This window comes from Chiloscyllium punctatum, chromosome 18, assembly GCF_047496795.1.
Source record: "Chiloscyllium punctatum isolate Juve2018m chromosome 18, sChiPun1.3, whole genome shotgun sequence".
NCBI classification, from domain to species: Eukaryota; Metazoa; Chordata; class Chondrichthyes; order Orectolobiformes; family Hemiscylliidae; genus Chiloscyllium; species Chiloscyllium punctatum.
Window position 1 is genome coordinate 26,213,155 of NC_092756.1, and position 14,443 is coordinate 26,227,597.

Sequence of the window (14,443 nt, forward strand, 5' to 3'; positions counted from 1 at the left end):
ACGAGGACGAAGATATTAAATACATTGATGGGATTATAGACTGGTCAGACCCTCGGCCTGCAATATATCATATTAAAGGATGTAACAGCAAAGATAGTGGATGTGTTAGTTAGGATATTCAAAAAGTCCTTGAATTCTGGAACGGTACCGATGTATTGGAAAATTAATAATGTCGTACTCGTTCCCAAAACAGAAGATAGGCAAAAATTCACAAACTGTAGACCAGTGAGTTTCATCTCTGTAGTGGGCAAGTTTCTTCAGTCAACCGTAAAGTATGAAATAACTGAACACTTGGAAAAACAAAGATCAATTCACCACAACAGTTTCATGATGGGCAGGTTGTGCTTGACAAACCTGCTGGAGTTCTTTGAGAATGCAACCAGCAAGATGGATAATGGGGATGCAGCAACTGCTGGACATCTGACCTTCAGAAGGCACTTGACAAGGTGCTGCATGAAGGACTGATCTCGGCGGTTAGAACCGAGGGGTTAAGGGTAGAGTATTGAATTGGATAGAGGATTGACTGACTAATAGAAAACAGAGCATCGTGATAAATGGTCTTTCCCTGGCGAACTGAAACTCGTGAGGTGCTGCAAGTTCAGGTCTCATCCCTCAATTGTTTACAATCTGTCCAACTGACCTGGAAGGAGAGACAGAGTGTAGCAACTAAATTCACAGATGGCATTAAAACTAGGTGGCAAAACAGGCTGTAATGAGGTGCTAAAGAGTTTACAGATTAATAATGGTAGGGTTAAAAAAAGGGGCAGATTGCTATATCTGGCAGATGGTGTTTAATGTGGTTAACTGCACAGTTTAATTTCCTACAGCCACTCATAATTTCTATGTTCTTGTGTTGCACCACCTACAGTTCCTTGGATTTTATTCACCGCTGGTAGCTGGGGTCGCAGGAGTCGAGAGGTATGGTTGAGGGAGATGCAGGTTGCTCTGTGTGTCTGGAACAAGACAGTAATGTAGAGAAAAGACCACAGTCAGGCCTTGTTGATTCCCACAGCAGGCCTGGCAACCAGATAGCTTATCCCTGTTCTTACCTCCTGATGTTTAATTGCCTGGAGTAATCCACTTCAAAATGTTACAGTCAGACAGACAGTCCGTAATTAATATGCCCTGTTCATAATAAAGGGACAAATGACCACTTAGATCAGAAGCAAAGACTTGGCAATTCTTTGAGATTTAATGACTATTTGCTGCAACTGTAGGCTGGAACTGGGTGATGGGACAACAAAACACGTCAGCATTGTTGCAAATTTATAGGTTAGATATTGAGATAAAATATTTTGTTATCAATTCTGTTAGGAAGTGTCTATAATCTATATCTTATGAAAAATGTGTTGAATATATTGTGGGAGAATACAAAAATTGAATTGGTTAGTAAAGGAAGATGTGAAGTGCATATAAGTCACAGAACATAGAACATTACAGCGCAGTACAGGCCCTTCGGCCCTCGATGTTGCGCCGACCTGCTGTGGTTCTGTTCGCCGATCTGAGAATTTGTGTTGCAGACGTTTCGTCCCCTGTTTAGGTGACGTCCTCAGTGCTTGGGAGCCTCCTGTGAAGTGCTTCCTGATCTTTCTTCCGGCATTTATAGTCGTTTGAATCTGCTGCTTCCGGTTGTGAGATCCAGCTATTACTGACTGGAACTGACAACTGGAAGCGGCAGATTCAAACCACTATAAATGCCCGAGGAAAGATCACAGAAGCGTTTCCCAGGAGGCTCCCAAGCACTGAGGATGTCACCTAGACAGGGGACGAAACGTCTGCAACACAATCTCCCAGCTCGGCGAACAGAACCACACCAACGAGCACCCGAGCTACAAATCTTTGCACAAACTTTGAATACCAATCTGAAGCCCATCTAACATACACTAACCATGTACGTACAAATGCTTGTCCAATGACGACTTAAATGTAAAGTTGGCGAATCTACTACCGTTGGAGGCAAATCATTCCATACCCTTACTACTCTCTGAGTAAAGAAACGACCTCTTACAACTGTCCTATATCTATCACCCCTCAATTTAAAGCTTTGCCCCCTTGTGCTCGCCGTCATCATACTTGGAAAAAGCTTCTCTCTGTCCACCTTATCTAACCGTCTGATTATTTTATGTCTCTATTACGTCACCTCTGAACCTTCTTCTCTCCAATGAAAACAGCCTCAAGTCCCTCAACGTTTCCTCGATACCCTCCATACCAGGCAACATCCTAGTAAATCTCCTCTTCACCCTTTCCAAAGCTTTCACATCCATCTTATAATGCAGTGATCAGAACTGTACACAATACTCCAACTGCGACTGCACCAGAGTTTTGTACAGCTGCAGCATAACCTCATGGTTCTGGAATTCGATCCCACTATTAATAAAAGCTAAAACACTGTATGTCTTCTTAACAACCCTGTCAACCTGAGACAACAACTCTGTTCGTTTTAGCTCTAAGCTTCCATCCTATCTCCCTGAATTTCTGCCTTAAATCCCCATCTCGCTTCCTACCTATGTCGTTGGTGCCTATGTGGAACATGACTTGGGGCTGCTCCCCCTCCCCTTTAAAGATCCCAAATACACGATCAGAGACATCATGAACCCTGGCACCTGGGAGCCACATACCAACCGTGAGTCTCTCTCGTCCCCAGAGAGCCTCCTATCTGTCCCCCTAACTATGGAGTCCCCAATGACTAATGATCTGCTCCTCTTCCCCCTTCCCTTATGAGCAGCATGGCAGACTTTGTGCCAGAGACCTGTGCCACTGCTTTCCCCTGGGAAGTCGTCCCTCCCAACAGTATCCAAAATGGGATACTTATTGTTGAGGAGAATTGCCACAGGGGATCCCTGGACTGCATGCTGGTTCCCTTTCCATGCCCTGACTGTAACCCATTTGCCTTTTTCTTGTACCGAGGAGTGCCTACCTCCCTGTACAACCTCTCAATAACTCCATCTGCTTCCCGAATGATCCGAAGTTCATGCTTCTCCAGCTCCAGTTCCCTAATGCGGTTTTCGAGGAGCTGGAGTTGGGTGTACTTCCCGCAGATGTAGTCAGCAGGGACAGTAGTGGTGACCCTTACTTCCCACATTCTGCAGGAGGAACATTCAACTGCCCTCACCTCCATTCCCATTGTTCTAACTTCCCAAAGAGTATGTTAAAAAAATAAGGAATAAAAAAAATCTCGCGACCTTACCAATCTGGCGCACTGAAGGTTTCTTTGGTCAGAGGAGAAGGAAACACTACCCGAGTAATGTTTCTGGTAACGCACCACACAAATATATGACTTCCCAGAAGTCGTTTGCTCCTCCCTCACACCTCTCCGCAAACGGAGGCCCGACTCCCGAGGTAAGTCCCTTTTAAGTCTTTATATAGGTCTAGGCATGTCAAGGAGCAGGCAAATATTGGTCTTTGGAGCATAGTTAAGAAAATGTGTCTGTGTATGAGCACAATGGCGAGTTGAATGGAAAAACAGCGCATTATATCAATGAATTTAGTTCAATGAATTATTTCCTTATTATTGAGCCTTCGAGTAAGGGGAAGAGCTACTCTTTGTTTTACTTGTCTAGACCCCTCATGTTGTTAAATACCTCCACCAGGAGCACCTCTCAGCCTTCTTTGCTTAAAAGTAAAATCAAGTAAATCCAGCCTCTCTTCAGTTTGAGTACTCTCTTGACTTGTTACTTCTGAAAAGTATCAGTGTTAAATTTCATTAGCGATTGATCTGTCCTCCTGAACAACAGGTTTCTACTATCCTGTAACCTGACACGTTCCTCCTCACTGTGAACCACGAGGTCATCTTTCTGTCATCCACATTATTTATCATTCTCTCCAAACTCCATCCCTCCCATTCTCATCATCATCGTTTATGAAATTCACAACTAAGCGTTTATTTTCTCCTGTTCTTCAGATGTTGTTCACAGGGAAAGCATTGAGAATTCCATTCTCTTGTTTTTCCTATTTTGGTGAATCTACAGCGTGATGCAGTTGAGTTCTTTTTTTACGAGGGAGCCACAAATTTTATTTTGGATATGGAGCTGAATTCCACTTTCATACTATGCTCATCTGTATGTTTTAATAATTAAGCTTGTACGTAATTAGTATTGGATTAGGTTTAGATGGCTTTCACTGCAATATTGTGTTCCACGTGGACCTGGATAATGTTCTTTGTATCGTTCCCTGCAATAATCAGAGCTGAAGGAATTTTCCGTCTCTACGATAGAGACACATTCATAATTTTGTTTGAAAGAGTTGGAGTGATAAGGATAAAGATTCAACTAAGTTCTATATCTAGACTCACAGCAGGAGATCAAATCATATCGTCAAGTACACCTTGATCTGGAAACAAATTATTCAAACATATGCCCATATTGTAAAAACATTTTCAAAATATGTTCTTAGAGCAGCATGGATTTATAGCTGCTCCTGGGATTGCAGGCAATTAAATATTTAATATCGTCTTTTTGCAGTTGATATTATAGTTTATTAATTGAACATCATTATTTCTATTTTGTTTTATTAACGTTCAAAAACAAACAAAACAGCAAAAAACTCACGATTTTCTTTCAAACGAACTTTTTATTAAAAGAGTTTTTAAGGGTGGTTTACAAAAAAAACGAAAAGTCTATTTTTGTTCTAAAAGATTTCTTTAATTACACTGCAGAAGTTTTTTTGTTTTATAAAATTAATTAATTAATATAAGGAGGTATACCTTCCTTCCGGAGAATCCTACACATTTTAAGCTCCGGAGAAGACTATTTTCTCCGTGGATTTTATTGAAGAGGAATATTTTTATTAATTTAATTAGCTAAATGGTTGATTTTCTTTAAATTTTCTACGATTGATACGTTTATGTAAATATTTTTAAAATTTAAAATTATTGTCTGTAGGTAATGAAAGGTAACAGATAGTATCGTAAAGAAATCTGCTTTTAGGTATAACATTATTAAGGTCACATATAAGGCACAGAGATGATGGCTGTTAGATTTAGAAAAAAGTATTATCCAGCATATCCGTTGTATAGATATATGGCTCTCCAGAAAGATAAGAAAGTAGTTCAAAATTCTCCGGTGGCTATTCCTCTATCAAAATGCTTTTCAGCTTTTCAAACAGCTGAAAGGGATTGTCTCTCTGAGGAAAATGGAAGAGCAATCAATTATTGGGCACTTGGAATGATTATTATGTTCAGCAGCGTTTGATAAGATTTAGTAGAATTATTGCTTCACTGGACTTTTCTATCAGGGACATTAACAGAGGATTCTGTGGCCGTGACCGTTAATTCAGAATGCTTTGTTGATTTCCCTGTGCGAGGATTAAGAATGTCTCGAAACATTTCAAGCACGTTGTTAAAGGTGAGATTGAGTAGAGATACATTATTGTAGATTTTGGCAGGAATGATATTTTTAGGGAAAGATTAAAGCAGTACAGAGTGAACTTTAGAGGTGAGGGAGAGTATTAATAATAAAACCTTTAAAGCAATGCTTTCTAGTTTACTCCCAATGCCAAACCCAACTGGGAAGGAAGAAAAGGTTAACGGAGAAAAACCAACGGCTGAAGAGCTACTGTGTTGTTGAGGGGTTTCGATTTTTGGGAAATGGGATTCTATTTTAGAATAGAAATTACCTGTTCAGAAAGGATTGGTCTAATCTAAACTGGAAAGGAACCAATATCTTAGCAGGGAGATTTGCTCCTTCTATGTAGGGAGATTTTATGTTGAGAGAGTTGATAAGGGGATATTCCCAGTAGAATTACAAATGGTAGGATGGATGGAGAAGTTTATGAATGTGAGGAGAGCACATAAATTAGAAAAGAAAATACGAGAGAGTCAAAAGTATATAGTAATTCTGAAGCACAAAATTGCATTTATTTCAATGTGAGTAGTCTCACAGGGGAGGCTAATGAACTCAGGGCATGTTTAAGAACATGGGATCAGGACGTCATATGTATTACAGAAAATTGGTTGAGAGATGTTCAACTCGGAAATGGAGTGCTGGGAAAGCACAGCAGATCAGGCAGCATGCGAGGAGCAGGATAATCAATGTTTTGGGCAAAAGCCCTTGATCAGGAATGGACGGAAAGAAGGACATTTGCTTGAAACATCGATTTTCCTGCTCCTTGGATGCTGCCTGACGTGCTGTGCTTTTCCAGCACCACACTCTCGACTCTAACGTACAGCATCTGCAGTGCTCACTTTCGCCTGAGAGATGTTCAAGGCAGGCAATTCAATGTTCCAGCTGTGAAGTGTCATAGAAAGGGTGGAAAATATATATGGAGGTCAGGGAGGGGCTGTCTGCCATTTTTGATAAAGGAATAAATTATTTCCGGAACTGGGGAAGATATTTCTGAAAAACATTATCCAGTTAAAATATGCAGGCAGTATTAAAACCAAGAAAACAAAGTTCACTTTGAACAGATTGCAATAATTGCTGTGTTGCGAAAAACCGTCCAGTGAAAATATATTGATCAAAATTAAAAATAAGATGGAAAGAGCACCTTGATTGTACTGTAACATATGCTCTCCAACAGTAAGAAAGAAATTGAGAAATAAACATGTCGGGAGAACTCGGATATATATAAGCTTAATAAGGTTGTAATAATGAGGGATTTTAATTTTCTTAAAATTGATTGGGACTATCACAGCGTTAAATGGTTGGATGGTGAAGAATTTATCAAATATGTTCACGAAAAGTTTCTTCGTCAATATCCGGATGATTCTAACAGAGAAGGAGCAAAACTAGGCCTTATTTTATGTAATAGGCAGGACAAGTGACTGAAGTAAACGTGAGGGAATATTTTGGGCATTGCAATCATAATTCTATTAGTTTCATAATTTTTATGGAAAAGAAAAAGCTTTTCATTAATGTTTTTTTTAATTGAAGTACCATAAACTTTAATGTCATGGGACAAGGACTTAACAAGTTTGATTGGAGTAGACTGTTAGTAGGTAAAACAATGTCTGACAAGTGGGAGGCGTTCAACAGTGTGACGACGGGAGTTGAAAGGCATTATGTTCCTATTAAAGTGAAGGGAAGATTAAAGAACAATGGACAACTACAGTTATTGAGCTTTTATTCAAGAATCAAAGAAAATCTTACTTTAGATATGACAACTATATTCAATTTAATCTCTTCGTCAATATAAAGAGTGTGGGGCATTATTTCGAGAGAAATCAGGAAAGCAATACGGCGATATGAGATGGAATGGGCAGATAAGGTGAAGGATAATCCAAATATATTGTGCAACTACATTAACAGCAAGAAGGTAACCATAGAGAGAGAGTTAGGCCATTCAAAGATCATGAAGGATATCGATGATTTGAACCCTGGAGATGGGGAATAAAATCATCCCATTCCTGGTTCCCTCGACAGCAACAAACACACACTATTGCTTGCACCTCACATTCATCCAGCTTGAACTCTATCTGCTATCTGTCAGTCTATTGACCTATTTCATCAAGATCCTTTTGTATTCTTAGAAATAATTCTTCACTGTCCAATGTGCCACCAGTTTTGGTGTCATCCACAAACTTACGAACCATGCCTTCGATATTATCACACAAATCATTTACATAAATGACAAACAAAGAAAACTCAATACCAACCTCTATGGAACACTGCTAGGCACAAGCCTTCAGTTCGAAAAGCAACCACCCACCAGTACTCTGTCTCCTGCAATTGCACCAATTGAAAGTGCTGGAGAGAAACCCCACATTCAGGCAATGTCGGAGTGGAGAAAAATGGAATTAACTTTTTTTAAGTCCAACATATCTTGTTCAAGATAAGTTCACATAAGACTGGATATGTTAACTCTGTTTCTCTGCCCAGAACCTGTGTCATCTGTTGCATTTCTCCATTATTTTGTATTTATATTTCAGATTTCCACTATCTCTAATATTTTGTTTTTTCTTGATTGATCTGTTGGTTATATTTGGACAATATGCTCCATTCCTGTTCCTATCACTTGTGTCAGTGTCACAAGTATTACACTGGAGTCTGTTTCTTTAAATTCTGAAAATAAATGCGTGGATCTCACCAATGTGATTTTGATTTTAAAGGCCTATTAGAGACAGCTACACTTGATGAATAAATAGGAATAGTTTATTAATTATGATATTGTCTGTGTGTTTTATGACTAGACTTGTCTCCTCAGTCTCTGAACATTTTCAATACGTTTTTCTAAATAATTGCAACAAAGATGGTTGTCATGCAGCACATCATCACTGTACCATCTCATGAGCTGTGTCTTCACTCTTACTCTGCTGCAACTCATGTAACCCAACACATTTTGTAGTCTGTGTTTTTATTTCTGTACATCCCGTCCCGATATAAACAATCTTAAAGGCCTATATAACCTGTGATTAAACAGTCCATATATAAAATATAATTATGTACATCACATTTAAATTGTGCTATTCCATTCACATTATCGTTTAGCATTCCATGTACCAAAGGTCATCCGTTATCTTGCTCTTCATTGCATTTCATTCCATTTGTCAGAATCAGAGATGGCTGAATACAAGTGACTGGGAGATATTGCTGCATTCCCCTCAGGTCTCCTCAGCCACTGGCCGCAGCCCTTTCTGTCTCATAGCCATAATCATATTCATTCCATCCCTTACTCATTAATTCATGACTTTTAATAGACAAAGTTATTGTACATTGTTATGGACCAGGCCCGACCACTCAAAACATTCTTAAGCACGTAGCCCAATCCGTAATGTTGCCATTTATTGAAGGTAAGTGTATAGTGAATATTCCTAGCGTGAATTAGTTAGTCCGATTGCCTACTTTTAAACAAACAGAATGTATTTGTAAAAATAAGGTATGAAACACAACGAACCAAAAACACCGTACCTGAATAATTCATCCTATCCAAAACTGACAGGCTACCTCGAATTAAGGATGCTGATCCAAATTACTTGCAAGAATCCCAATAAACAAACCCACGAGCACAAAGAGTAAACATTACACAAAAAGCTTATAGTTTACGAAGTCAGAGGACTGAAGGAGGGGGAGAGCATCCAATTTCAACAGTGAACCTGACTCAACTAACCCTAGAACTGAACTGACCTGTGCAGCTGGAGAGCAGGCCACATCCCCTTGATTACACCAGTTTAAAAAAAAGGCTTGACAGCCTTCTTCCCAAGGCATTATCTATTAGGTAAAAAAAGAGGAACCTAATGAAGCATTCAAAATTGTGACATGTTGGAAAATTGGGCCATTTAGAACGTCTCTGAAAAATATTCAAGGACCACATAACCTTGTAAAGGTATCACCTGTGTGACAACTCCCCCAATATAAAACTGAATCTTCAATATCCAAGATGGCTTCAGTTTTCAAAATTCCCAAAAAATGGTAGTTCATACTCTACAATGAGCATGTACATTCGCTTACTATAAACATGTAAACATGCACAATTACATCCTGATTCAGTATGCAGTACTTCCATCATTGAGTGCCTCCATTTGTCACTCAAGTCTCAACAATGTATTGGAAATCATGTTTTCAAGACTTGTCATGTGCACAATTTTCAAATTGAATAGCTGTAACAACAGGCTCCAGCGAAGCAGTCTCGCATTTTTTACCTAACATTTCTCAAAAAGACTTCATTCGGTTATGATCAGTGTAAATGGTTGTCTCCGATACGTTGCTGATAATATAAACACTGAAATGTTGTCATACCACCACAAAGCTCACAGTCTCTTTCTCAACTTTTGAATATTTCTACTAATGAACATTCAACTTCTTGGAGGAATACCCGGTAGGTCTCTCTGTCTTCTCGTCATCTTCCTGCAAATGCCCAACACCAAAATCCACATCATTCAACTTTCAATCCACCTTGAATGGTTTTGCATAATCAGGTGTGTCTGATCGTGGGTAGTGTTTAACACATATTTCAAATGCCATCAAAAGACTTCTGACAGTCCTCTGTCCACTGAAATTTCTTGTCTTTCTTTAACAGTTCAGTGAGTGGAGCAGTCACACTGCGAAAATGAGGCACAAACATTAGATAAAATCCACTTAGTCCCAGGAACTGCTCCTTTTGTCAACAGGATGCAAAATGTCCCAGTTACCGTCACTTTTAACTCTCATGGCACCATTCATCTATGTCCAATAGCACGGCCAAGGAAGGTGACTTTTGCTTTGGCACATTCACTTTTCGCTAGGTTTACCACCAAGCCTGACTTCCGAAGTCAATTGAACAAGTCCGATAGATGCTGTAGTGTTCCTTCCATGAGAGACTAAAAGTCACAAGGTCATCAATGTAAACCACAGGTTGGATAATCTGGCAACTTATTGGTTAGTCACTGAAATGTGGCACATTTTTCATACCAAATATAAGTTGCTTGTCCCACATTTTCAACACAGTTTTCCAACCGTGGAACTGGGTATCCATCAACCTTTTTAACTGCATTGACGTTACGATACTCCACACATAATCGTTGGGTACCATTTAGCTTTGGCACCATGACTATGGGTGATTTCCAGTCACTGTAACGCATGTTGATTGTGTCATCTTAGAGCTTGCATTCAAACTCCTTCTGAGCCTAATCCAACTTTAGAGGATTATACCTGTAAGGATGTTGGTTAATCGTAACGACATCTCCTTTAGCTACATTATGCACAATTAGGTGAGTACTTCGAAGTTAATAGCTGTTAAATTCCACATGTGATAGTAATAACTCTTTCTGATCATTTCAATTTTTGTCATGAAGGTAAATCAATAAATCATCCCAATTTTAGACAAGTATCTTATTGTCCACTTTAATTTGAGGAATGTCCGATTCAGAATCCTCTGAACGTGGTTCTTACATCGGTGCCATAATCATTACCACCTTGTCCTCTGGCTTTCCTTCCCCATCAAAGTACATTTTGAGCATACGCTGTGAGATTTCTTTCTTTCTGGAGTTCGTATCAAGTAGTTATCCTCACTCTATATCCATTGTATTTGATAAGGTCCACAAACCTTGATTTTCATGATTCACCTATCAGTGAAAGTAACAGGAATACCTCGTCCCCGCTCGCAAAATTGCATTTTTTAATTTCCTGTCCGCTTCCTGCTTTATTGTATGCAGCAATACTTTTAAATGCTGTCCAGCCAACTCCCCAGCACTATTACTCGTTCCCTAAAGTTCCCTAAAGTTTGAGATCTAATCCAAATGTGTGGCCTTTGAATACCGATATACTATTTTCTCCTTAATCAATACTAATGGTCCTCTCACCTAGTGTCCAAAAAATAATTCAAATGGATTGAATTTGCTCTGTTGATTTAGTGCATCCCTGATCACAAAACTCATCTGGATAATCCTGACCATAAGCCCTCAACATGGCCTTTAATGTTTAATGTCACCTTGCTAGCGCTCCCTGCAATTTTGGATGGTATGCAGTCTATTTGAATTGCTTTATTCCAAAGACATCATAGTGAATAAATTAAATGTGAAGTTTGATCCTTGACCTCACTGTATCTCTATTGGTACTCTGTGTCTTTTTTTTAAAAAGAGTAATTCCTTTGCAATTTTTTAGCTGTGATACTGCATCTTGGGGTGGCTTCAGGAAATCTAGTCGATGCATAGATTATTGTTAACAAATACTGGTGCCCACCTTTTTGTTTGAGTTCGGGGACCAAGCCAATCATTTAAGAGTCTTGTAAAAGGTTCTTCAAATGCAAGAATAGTTAAGAAAGGTGCAGGTTTTATTAGCGCTTGTGTTTTTTCCAATTACATGATACGTATGATACAGTGGCAAAATTCAACTACATTCTGTTGCAGTCCAGGCCAGTAAAAATGTCTCTGTCTTTCAGCCTGTGTTTTCCTCACTCCTCAGTGACTTCTAGGTGGTAGCTCATGCGCCATTCACATCACCTCTTTTCTGTATCCCATTGGCAATACGATTTGATGAACCTCTGCCCAATTATCATCTCCTTGAGTGTGTGATAGTGTCCATTTCCTCATTTGGACATAAGTTTTAGGGTAATAACACTCAGGGATGCATTCAAAATTCCTAACGTATATGCTTTTTGATAAAATTCCTTTAATCTTTTATCTTTCTGCTGTAACTCAATTAGTTTAAAAGAACTAAAATATTTGCATGATGCCCTGTTTGCTCAATATGTTTTTCACAACTATGTGATGGAACAAAGTCTCGTTAAATGCCACTTCCGCTTCCTTATCTTTACATTTTTGATATCTCCTGTTTCAATTGGTCACATTGGGGCTTCGTTACCCACACTCAGGAAATTTCCAGGATAAGACTCCTGCATTCCTTCAGTTGCCTGCGTCTCCACTGGCTTTTCTACCAGAGTAGGCAGTACTCCTACCGGTGAATCAGCTGTATTTTTTGCAAGGATAGATTGTATTCCTGGAGCTGAGAGTTTGTCCAATACCTCAACCACAATTTCTCCACACTTTTCTGGACATTCTATCCTCGCTTTACATCATTATGCACTTTTTGTCTCAAGGTGAATTCTCTTTAGCAGTACCTTTTCTGGAAATAGTCCTTCTGGAATATATATCTCCTGATCTTTCGGCATCACAGACTAAGAGGGTCCTGTGTCCCTTAATATTGCATCCTCTTTACATGCTCTATGTCTGTAAACTTTCCCTTTGCAGGTATATTTTCTAAGCAGATCTGCCACTTCCTCTTTAACAAACCTCTGATCGGCTTATACACACTGATGCAGCTTTCTAGCTTCCACTGTGCTTTCTGTTACCACCCCAACAAAACTTCCAAGCGTATCCTGTTTTCCTGCATCTGTATTTTTTTCCCTAACCCTCCAATGCAGTGATTTAATGTGACCTAATTTATTGCAATGAAAGCACCGGACCATTTTAACTTCTTTGTTTCCTTCAAGTTTTTACTTTTTAGTCAGTGCGAAATTATCCTTGTGACCTTCTTCGCGATCTACCTTTCCCTTCGATGTGAGGATTTCTCTTTGCCCCAGTTCCTATCCCTCATGGACTGAAATTGATTCTAGAAGGGAAAACATGTTTTATGGACCAGTTCATAATCATCAGCCATTTAAGCTGCCAGCCTTGCCGTTTTAACTTTCTGCTCTTCCAAATGTGTTTGCACTATGTCAGGCAGTGAATCTTTGAACCCATCCAAAGTAATTGTCTCTCTCAGAACATTGTAAAGCTCTTTTCCAGCTATCAAAATTACTTTGTTTGATCCTTTCAAACTCAATATGTGCTTGATCAGGATCCCTCCTTGTATTCCTGAAATGTTGTCTGCCAGATTCTGGCACAAGCTCATATGCCCATTCTTTACCTCCTCATACACCCCAAAGCCCTCATCTGATAGTGTTGTGTTGCGAATACTTGCCGAACTTAACCTACAAGTTTTATTTGGATCAAGAAAACCCACATGGTCATTGGCCACTGCAATTGTTTAGCCACTTTTTCAAATGAAATGGAAAAGGTTTCCATATCCTACTCCTCAAATTTAGGCAAGGCGTGAAAATACTTAAAACGTTTCTCACCAGGGTTTTTACTACCATGGTTTTGCTCATCCTCACTCTGTTCTTCACTAAGCTCACCTTCAGCCTTCATCCCCATCTTTTTCAGCTGACTCTCCATCCTAAGTGTCCATGTCTGAAGCACAAACTCTCTCTATTTTTCTTTCTCTCCTGCTAAGGACATTCATTGTTTTTCTTTCCTCTGCTATACCTATTCATTTTCTTTCTTTCTCTTCTGATTTTAGCCATAACTCAAAATGTTTCATTTCCGCTTTTAACTCAAGCTGCAATTGAACTCATTTGCAATTGAAGTTTGCTCATCTCTACAGATCCTGATGGATTTTCCAGCAATTTGGAATGCTGAGCTACTGCTGCAATCCATCTCATCTTTCCTCACGTTAGGAGGTAGCTTCAACGCAAGCTTGTCTACTAATTCCCGCAGCTTGGACTTATGTGCATTCTGTTAAAAACCCCAAGGTCACTTCTTGCACCTCCAAAACATCCTTGGTTCCTGCGAAACCCATTGCTATCTCAAGCTCTTTATCCCCACCAAATCACCACACGGAATAGGAGACACTAATACTTGCCACTCGCTGCTTAAACCCCGCAAATGGCCCCCATTCTGTTATGGAACAGGCCCAACCCCACAGAACATTTTAAGCAACTAGCCCAGACCGTAACTTGGTTATTTCTTAAAAGTTAGTGTAGAATGGATCTTCCTTGAGTGAATTAGCTTGTCAGACTGTCGAGTTTTAAACAAATAGCATTTCTTTACCAAATAACCGAATGAAACACAAGAAACCAAAAATAAAATAGTGGAATATCTAATCCTGTATAAGCCCGACAGGCTATCCAGACTTTGGAATCCTGTTCCAAAATACTTGCAACAATCCAAATAAGCAAACCCCTGAGCACCAAGAGTAAAACTGACACAAAGGCTTACAAGTTATAAGGTCAGAAGGACAGAAGGAGAGGGACAGCGTCCAGTTCCAACAGAGAC